At 35.5% G+C, this 10,156-nt stretch overlaps 1 long non-coding RNA gene across 1 annotated transcript; it reads right to left on the bottom strand.

Annotated features, from left to right (window-relative positions):
* Positions 1 to 8,431: 8,431 nt before the first annotated feature.
* LOC149796808 (uncharacterized) lies at positions 8,432 to 10,156 on the bottom strand. Its single transcript, XR_016421467.1, has 4 exons — positions 10,052 to 10,156; positions 9,614 to 9,712; positions 9,151 to 9,238; positions 8,432 to 8,562 (listed from the first exon to the last, which is right to left on the bottom strand). It is a non-coding gene; the product is annotated as an uncharacterized LOC149796808 (long non-coding RNA).

Below are 10,156 nucleotides of genomic sequence, written 5' to 3'. Positions count from 1 at the left end.
AGCCTATGTGTGACAAACACTTTCTTCAAATGCAAGGAGATCCACCAGGTGTCGTGGAGACACCCACGTTCACGCCACTGGCACCAGCTAGACCTCGTCATCACCAGGCGTGCAGAACTGGCCAGTGTCCTCCTTACCCGCAGCTACCACAGTGCCGATTGTGACACGGACCATTCCCTCGTGGCCAGCAAGGTGCGAATATTACCCAAGAAGCTGCACCACACCAAGAAGAAGGGTCACCCACGTATCAACACCTGCTGTGCAAGCAACCCAGAGAAAACACAGCAGTTCTTCAGCAAACTGAAGGAAGCCCTCACCAAAGTGACACCTGATGACACCATTGATTCCAAGTGGTCCCATATCCGTGACTCTGTGTACAATTCAGCCATCACAGCTTACGGGAAGAGGGAGCGAAAGAATGTCGACTGGTATGAGGCAAACTGGGAGGAGATGGAGCCCGTGACTGAGGCAAAGAGGAAAGCCCTCCTGGCATACAAGGCTGCACCTAGCCCCAGAACACTACAAGCCCTCAGGATTGCAAGGAATAATGCCCAGAAGACCGCCCGCCGCTGTGCCAACACCTACTGGCTGAACCTTTGCAACAGTATACAGACAGCTGCTGACACCGGGGATACAAGAGGAATGTATGAGGGTATCAAACAAGCGACAGGCCCCCCCAGCTACAAGACCGCCCCCCTCAAGTCCAAGACGGGCGAAGTCATCACAGACCAGGGGAAACAACTGCAGCGATGGGTTGAGCACTATCTCGAGCTATATGCAACCCAAAACAATGTCACTGGAACTGCCCTGGACGCCATTCCAGACCTGCCTGTCATGGAGGAGCTAGACACACAGCCCACCCTGGAAGAGCTCGGAAAAGCCATCGATTGCCTTGCCTGTGGGAAGGCTCCCGGAAGCGACGGCATTCCGCCTGAAGTCCTCAAGAGCGGAAAACCAGCACTGCTCCAGCCCCTACACACACTCCTCTGCCTTTGCTGGGAACAGGGATACATCCCACAGGACATGCGTGATGCCAACATCGTCACTTTGTACAAAAACAAAGGAGACCGTAGTGACTGCAACAACTATCGGGGCATCTCCCTCCTCAGCATCGTCGGAAAGGCCTTCGCCCGTGTTGCCTTGGCACGCTTGCAGATCCTAGCCTCCCGCGTCTACCCAGAATCCCAGTGTGGATTTCGAGCCGGCAGGTCAACTGTAGACATGATCTTCTCACTACGTCAGCTGCAGGAGAAGTGTCGCGAGCAGCGGATGCCCCTCTACGTTGCCTTCATAGACCTGACGAAGGCGTTTGACATGGTTAGTCGGAGTGGACTCTTCAGACTTCTGCAGAAGATCGGCTGCCCCCCACGTCTGCTTGCCGTCATTATGTCGTTCCACGAGAACATGCACAGCACAGTGTGCTTCAATGGCGCAACATCTGAAGCATTCCCAGTCGTTAGCGGAGTCAAACAAGGCTGTGTCCTTGCACCGACGCTCTTTGCCATCTTCTTCTCCATGCTTCTCCAGTACGCATTCAAGGACTGCTACGAGGGAGTGTACATCCATACCAGGGCTGACGGCAAGCTGTTCAACATCGCCCGTCTCTGTGCTAAGACTAAAGTCACAGAGGTACTCATCCGTGAATTGCTCTTTGCCGACGATGCAGCCTTGACATCACACACGGAAGATGGACTTCAGCAGCTGGTATGCTGCCTCTCCCATGCATGTAAGGAATTTGGACTGACAATCAGTTTGAAGAAAACAAATGTCATGGCACAGGACACAGACTCCCCTCCCTCCGTCTCCATCGATGGATACAATTTGGAAGTTGTCGAGAACTTCACATACCTCGGGTCTAACATCTCCAGCTCACTCTCCATTGATTCTGAGGTGGGCGGCAGGATTGCCAAGGCAGCAGCAGTGATGGCCAGACTTAACCAGAGGGTCTGGAACAACCCCAACCTCACAGAGAAGACCAAACTGCGTGTCTACCAAGCGTGCGTGCTCAGCTCACTTCTCTACAGCAGCGAAACATGGACCACCTATGCAAGACACGAGAGGAAACTCAACAGCTTCCACCTGAGATGTCTGCGGCGCATTCTGCACATCCAGTGGCAGGACAAAGTACCCAACACAGAGGTTCTAGAACGCGCCAACATGAACAGCATGTTCTCCATACTCAGCGAGAGGCGCCTTCACTGGCTCGGCCATGTCAAGAGAATGGACCCAGGTCGCATTCCCAAGGACCTGTTATATGGGGAGTTAGCAGAAGGTGCACGACCAACTGGACGACCACATCTGCGCTACAAAGATGTTTGCAAGAAGGATATGAAGACAGCAAACATCAATGTCAACGACTGGGAGAGCTGTGCAAACAACCGTTCCAGCTGGCGTCTAGCTATCAGGCAGGGAGTTCAAAACGCAGAGGAAAAGAGAAGAATAGCTAAAAAGAAGGATAAGCAAAAGCGTACTTTGGAGCTATGCCATCGTCTCTCGTAGACGGACGGATGCCAAGAAGACAAGAAGATTATACAATTTATTTCAAGGGACGATGCATTTTATTAAATAGAAACGTCAACTATACCATAACACCAATGTCAATTGGCCATGCATATACAATTCCCTATGCCATTACATGATCCACATCTGCTACTTACGATACTGAACCAAGGGGTCTGAAATAGCTGTGAAAATTTTCTCCAGCGTGATTTATCTCCCTGACGTCGTTAATAGTCCGCCATAAGCACTCTATGTGATTCATAATCACATATTGGAGTAGATCTATGATACTATCATATAGCAACATTTGATTGATTACTCGTTTGGTTACTGGTGTGTATATCTCTCAACATACACTCAATACCTGGTTTGATTGGGCAGAACCCTCTGTAAGGTATTTCCCTTACAGACTTTGTTTAGTCAGGGTGCCATTGGTAAAGTAGATGTCTTCCTGACACAGCTCGCTTGGCAATTGCAATCGTTTTATAGTCAGTATAATTGGTTTGTAAAAAACTTGTTCTTCTACAAGTGTGTATATATCTTTATCAGAGTGAACAGAAGAGTGTTCAGATGACATATAGATCAATCAAATTGATGTTCTAATTACTACTACTACTACTAATTATAATAATAATACAAAACATAATAATAATACTTAATTTTAGTAATACATTTATTCTGTCACTAACATGTAAACCGCTTGTCTGATGATCAACAATTTATACAGGATTTATAGAAAGCATGCAAGATAATACAACTTTTACTCGATCTGTGAATATAGTTTTGAAACATGGAATAATTAGCATACGTATATTCATTTGATGTCTGCAGAAGTTGGTAAACATCTCCAGTATCAGTACAACGCACAACGCAACTATGGTTGTCTGCATCTAATATTTTGCGGTATACCCACATTAGCCAATAGAAGGCAGTTAAAATGCCCAGTCAACGAATACCGCACGAAATATTAAAATTACATGTGCAGTTTTGAACGAAGACCCACTTAAAATCCTTTAATAACAGGATACACGTTTCATTTAATTATAATCTGAATTAAATGTTTGCTTGACAATATTACAAATTTGAAATTCATTTAATCACATAGTTTATATTTCAGTAGAAAGTATCAAAGTGAAGACTGAATAATTTCGTTCACTGAAACATACGTTCCACATTTCATTTGCTGTGCATAAAAGTAATCATCAACAAAGTTAATCTAGTAAAGGAAGACAATACAATTTTTACAAAGTATTAATCAAAGAATAAGGATCCACCCGTATACAGAGATCATTTCATATGGACAAAATCATTTGTCAACAGAGAATGTCCAATGCATGTAATGTCTCCTTGTTGGATACGGTACACATTAATCGTTAGAATAGGTCAATAACATATTATCCATGTTCACCGTAAAATGTGACTTTCACAAATAAATATTATATTGGTTCGATATCATTATGAAAATATGTTTAATTGATGCAGATATTCCAATATTTCCTGTAATGTAATTTTGAGCGAATATTTGCACTGTTTGATTTGCAACAGTAGAATGTACAGAAGACGTAAATACAATTCGTTTTGAGTCATATTTGAATAACATATTCACCGCCTACGTATGTTGTGGTTGGATGAAGTACTGTCTATTAGCCAATAGAAGCCTAGTTTATGTGTACGTTATTCTTTGAACATAGGTGAGTTTATTGACGTCTGTAAGTTAACATTTAAACCACGCTTGGATATAAGTTCGGCTCTATATTAAGATGTGAAACTCACTGCACTTTGACACCACTATGAAATGAGCAATATGTGTAGTTTTAAGTTTTGTTTTAGTTCTTGTCTTTGGATTTTACTCCAGTAGTTTACATGATGAAAACGTTATACATCACATAAAAACGCCTGTGGGGTCAATGTCGATTTGATGTATTACTTCCTGTAAATGTTCAACTTTTAACTGCATTGCTACCAAAAGAAGAGAGAGGATTAATACATTCAAATCAATGTTTAATGACTAAAACGCAACAATGGCAGGAAAATTAAATTAGTGTATATATAATCAATTTAGACGATTCAGGCAATTCTAACAGAAAATAAAACGTGAAGAAGAAAGGAAAGCCTTAGAAGATCTCTAAAAGAAAATAGGAAAGGAGCAAGAGCTAGGTCCATTGATACACTGACTAACGAAAGAGATATATTAACGAAATGCATCTACAACTTAAAAATATAATCACATCAGCCAAATGATGACACACAGAACACACGACACCACCTGTTAATACCAATGGTTTTCTAAACGTTTGAGCGACCTTACTAGCAGAGGAACATTATATTATACGGATTTATATCAAAGCGTCAATGACATTATCAGGATAATGAAGCATTACTAATTCATTCAGAATTTTTGTAACTTACTGATTTACAGAAGCATTTATTTAATCGTCCATTAAAATATAATGCAGTTACAAATCCAGTATTGTATTGGCATGGATATTAAATCATACTGATATCTACGAAAGGATATTGTATAGTTCATAACGTACCATTTAAGCGTTGGGTATCAATTTAACGCAATATCTTATATATATATATATATATATATATATATATATATATATATATATATATATATATATATATATATATATATATATATATATATATATATATATATATATATATATATATATATATATATATATATATATATATATATATATATATATATATATATATATATATATATATATATATATATATATATATATATATATATATATATATATATATATATATATATATATATATATTAAAGGAGAACAATAACCGGTATGTTTCATGCTCAATACACATATCCGACCTATAAATAATTGCTTTTTTTGGCAAATACCCTGTTACATTTGATATTATGACTGGGATCATATAAGGTTGACATTGGCGAGCAGATATGAAACGTTGGAAAAACAATTACTGGATTTTTTCCTCGAAACGACGATAAAGAATCATTTAACAAATTTGCGTGATCATTTATTGATACAATTGTGCATTTTGTTACTTTGGTAACGAATAGATGATAAATTAAAAACAGTAATAAATCATCAAATGATGTGCTATTCGTAATGGACAAGGCTCTTATTAGGCAGATATCAAATTAGTGTATTGAGAATAAAATATAGGTTCCTCATATAATACCTTCCTGTATGCATCTTTGTAAGCACATAAGATGCGAAACAATTTAATATTAGACGAAAAAGAGAAGGTAATATGAAATGTTTCTGGCTAAATACATTGATGATGCTCATCGTTGCATTGACGGTTCATAGAACTCTGACGTCTGCTTAAACTCATTGATATCAACATTAAAATTGTTCTTAATTTCGTGTATATACTGCAAAATATTTTTGTTTTAATCAAAAGTATTACTGACAGCAATATTGAAGTGTGTCAGCCGAATTTGTGTTGTGCTGTATTTATTGTCTTAGGTGTTTGCAAACATTTGCGACTTCATTAATCAATGGAAAATATATCACATTACAAAACTGAAATAAAAAATTTCTCAACGTATTTGGTTAGATAATTATATAATCGTCGTCAAGATACTGTAAACATGTTGAAATGTCATTTTGACCATTGAAGATTCTAGAAGGCATAATTGGCTTCTTGCCTTGTTTGTAAGTTATAAATAGACTGCTGACAGATGTTTGATTTTGATGGGCTGTAATCGAACATTTAACCCTCCTCTTTGCCGTTTTAATGTCTCGTCGAATTTTATATAAAGTTTTGATAAATATATTTAGTTCAATTCAACATTAAGGTCAGCTCTGAATTTGTGTAACCTATAAAGTGGAAAAATGATGTATTTAAAATTATTCGTTTGAAGTGCATAGTTCTTATTGACATATTTGACCAACTTGCCATTTTTTATTATTGTGAATTAATTCAAGGTGTTTCTGGATTATATCATTGTGATAAATCCAGACTGTTGGCACATCAGCTCATCCAAGACTACTCGCACATCAGCACAATTAATACATAAATTCATGTGTTAAGCTCTATACTATCGTAGACGTGATGAACGTAATAATTATTTTGATTTATACTGAAACATTCTTTAAAATATATACTTTTTGTTTTGTTGAAATATGTATATTTTTAAATCTGACTTACTTTGGCTATAAGAAGAAGAAGGAGAAGAAGAAGAAGAAGAAGAAGAAGAAGAAGAAGATGACTAAGAGGATAAAGGAGAAGTAGAAGCGTAGAGGAAGAAGAATAATGTCGAAATTTAGTTAGCGTCTCTCAATTAGCAGCATTCGACTAATTTCCTTGAAGCCATTGACTGAAGACGTCACGTGTAACACCACATACTTTATACCCATTGGTTTGGCATGAAAATAATTGCATACAACTAGACACATTTTTAAATACATAACATAACGAATTGTGAAAGGTAAATGGACCTGCCTTGATGAATACGTTTGTCACCTCTTTAATGTTTGAAAGTGGCTCTAAGAAGAAATTTTTGTATATATTGTAGTTTTTGATCACTTCGCTTAGATGCACATTTAGGATTGTGGCATTTAGTAAAGTTAGCATCTGTATTACACTTTGCCAATACAAATTATTAGGTAACATAGTATATAAACGTTCATACTGAGTGTATGTAATGACATTTTCTATATAAGTTTACAATTTTAGTAATATAAATACTGAAAAATAAGAAAATAATAAATTAGACATGAGTGTCACGATTAATCTCAATATTTTTATTAAGTTTAAATGAGTTAATTGAATTAGCATATCGAATGTAAGCATAAAGTGAGTTCAATGTTTTAGCATCAGCATATGCAGACTGCCTTTGTTCAATGCTAGGTTTTAGGCAGTTCTAAATTGTTGGTAATATTAGATCTTAGATGATAAGACAAGTATTCTGGAAATATCCTTCTGAATATTTAAAATCCAAAACTTGAAATACATTATCATTAATGCTATTGCGCTATGGTCATGTTTTTATTTCGCAAATTCTATTAAATGTCCCCAGAAACATGCATGTTGTCTGATATTCAATTATTACTACCCTATTTACTTTTTCACCAATCGTCCACTCATGTAATATATCGGCTGAGATCACATTGTATGGAATATACATTATTAATTGATAAGGACGTTGGCGTATTATGTGCAATTATATTGGTATTAAAAGTACTTGTATATCTGACTCAAAAATATATTCGGATATATTTAATAGCGTGAGAGTCCTTACCATTTTATATGGAACAGACTAGTGACAACTGCTAATAGGGAATTCATAACGGTAGTAAAGATAAGGGTTTAAATTGGCAATATATACGCAAAACTCGATTTACTTCATGACGAAATGTAATGAGAGCAAAATGAAGATCAGAAAAAGCCCCACTATGACTAAGCAGGAAAGAGTTAGTACATAGGTATATGTACAGAGTTTAATTACTATGTAGATATAACAAACAATGTATGTATGTATGTATGCATGTATGTATGTATGTATGTATCTATGTATGTATGTATGTATGGATGTATGTATGGATGTATATATATATATATATATATATATATATATATATATATATATATATATATATATATATATATATATATATATATATATATATATGTATATATATATGTATATATGTATATATATATATATATATATATATATATATATATATATATATATATATATATATATATATATATATATATATATATATATATATATATATATATATATATATATATATATATATATATATATATATATATATATGATTGATAAATGTACAAGTTCGTGTGTATCTAAATGTTTTCCTATTGGAGAAAATTTCTCAGGATGAAAGATAGTGGGAGAAAGGGACATATTATTCGTGTTTTCATATAAATATAACATATCCCATTTTGACAATGATCTACTTTATTTAAAAAATAACATTCGAATATGCTTGAAACAGTCTGCCTTTGTTGTACGTCTATAAGGTCTTCTTCGAAAAGTTCCAATGTTCATGCCGATCCAAATTATGAAACTTGGTATTCCTGCAAAGATTGAAACTCATTTATTAACCATCATAGTATAAGATGTAATCCTTTTTCTATTTTCATATATACGGTTACAATTTCAACATTTAAACTAAGTTTTTGAGACGAGACATTGCAGTTGTATAAAATGCGAATGTGGATTAGTATAAGAACAAGTTCATATTTACCTTGAATGATATTCTGGATGTCATAGCACCAAATATATATTACATGTATCTTATTTAAGCTTACACTTTAATGGGAGACAGACGACAAAGGAGACGGAATATTTGTATTTTCTCAATGTCTCTTAGGATAACCTAAATACAACATGTTCAACTAGACTATTGCATAAGTTTGATATAGAAATGCCTTTTGATGAAAAAAATAATGAATTGATTGACTTGGATAAATTGCGTCCAAAGACCCCAATGTCAAAAGCAAAGGTAATGAAACAAAGTAATTATTGTTTTCAAACTTCGTTCGCTTTGAAACAAAAACACAAAATATGTCAATTTCTGATGGTTTCTCTAAAACTGTTTTCCAGAAATTATGATCATATTCACAGAGAATGATGCATGTTTCATATATGCAAATCATGCTTACCCTCAGTTTCCATGTCTGCTTTCTATTTTCTATTTTCCAAGATGTGATCCTTGCATAAATATTATGAGGATAATAATCAGGAAGATAACTGAAAGGAGAAAGAGGTAGCGATGATGAAGTGAATACAGAGGGTGTGAATGTTGCCGAAATATTACAGAACTAAAATTATTTGGGAACCTTTTCACAAATGTTTCCAAATATGTTTCTTATCTATCTCCAAATTTGATTAAATATCGTTTTTCTTGTGATGCATATGCAAAATGGTTTTCAGATATTACATTTCTTCCAGAAATGGAGATAATAATATAGTAAAAGAGCAGACATTATTGACTCATAGTTATGATGTATTGCTACTACCTAAGAAATAAAATATTATATGAAGAAACGTCTATTAGTATTTGGGTATTAATATAAGTGTATGAAACGAGTCTTCAGAGTTGAATGATAACGATAAGGCACTCACTTCCGAAACCGCTCTCACCACCTCCTCCAATGAAGCCGGAGACCATGCCGACGGTGGAAAGTAATGCAAGTATGCAGAGGACTAACAACGTGTTCATGGCTAGGAAAGAAATAAAAAATTATAAATAACTAACGTGGCTAAAACGTCTATTCTACATTAATTTAAAGGAGTCTGAAATATGTTTCTTTGGCATTACAAGCTGTAGTGTTCTTCTGAAAATATTGGTAAATGAATACTTCTGACTCGTTGATGCTTTAAAGAGATGAGACATTGTTGAAAATATGAGTGAATACACGCTACTAAAAGCTTTAAAAACCAGATGGTCTACATATATCTCAATGTTAAAACGTCTTATATAATTTTCTGATAATTGGTAAACACGATTATATTTCAAATAAATAACGCTCAAATTAAGTATTGTATCTGTGTTTTACTTACCTGCCATTATCGTAGACTTGATGCTATCGTCCCTGATTAGAACTGACCGACTTGGGAAATTATTGCTGCCTTAATATTATATAGGAACTGCACACCATGTGGAAT

This window comes from Sinohyriopsis cumingii, chromosome 6 (genome assembly GCF_028554795.1).
Source record: "Sinohyriopsis cumingii isolate HCF-2022 chromosome 6, ASM2855479v2, whole genome shotgun sequence".
Lineage (NCBI taxonomy): Eukaryota > Metazoa > Mollusca > Bivalvia > Unionida > Unionidae > Sinohyriopsis > Sinohyriopsis cumingii.
This window is presented reverse-complemented; position numbering and strand designations above follow the sequence as displayed.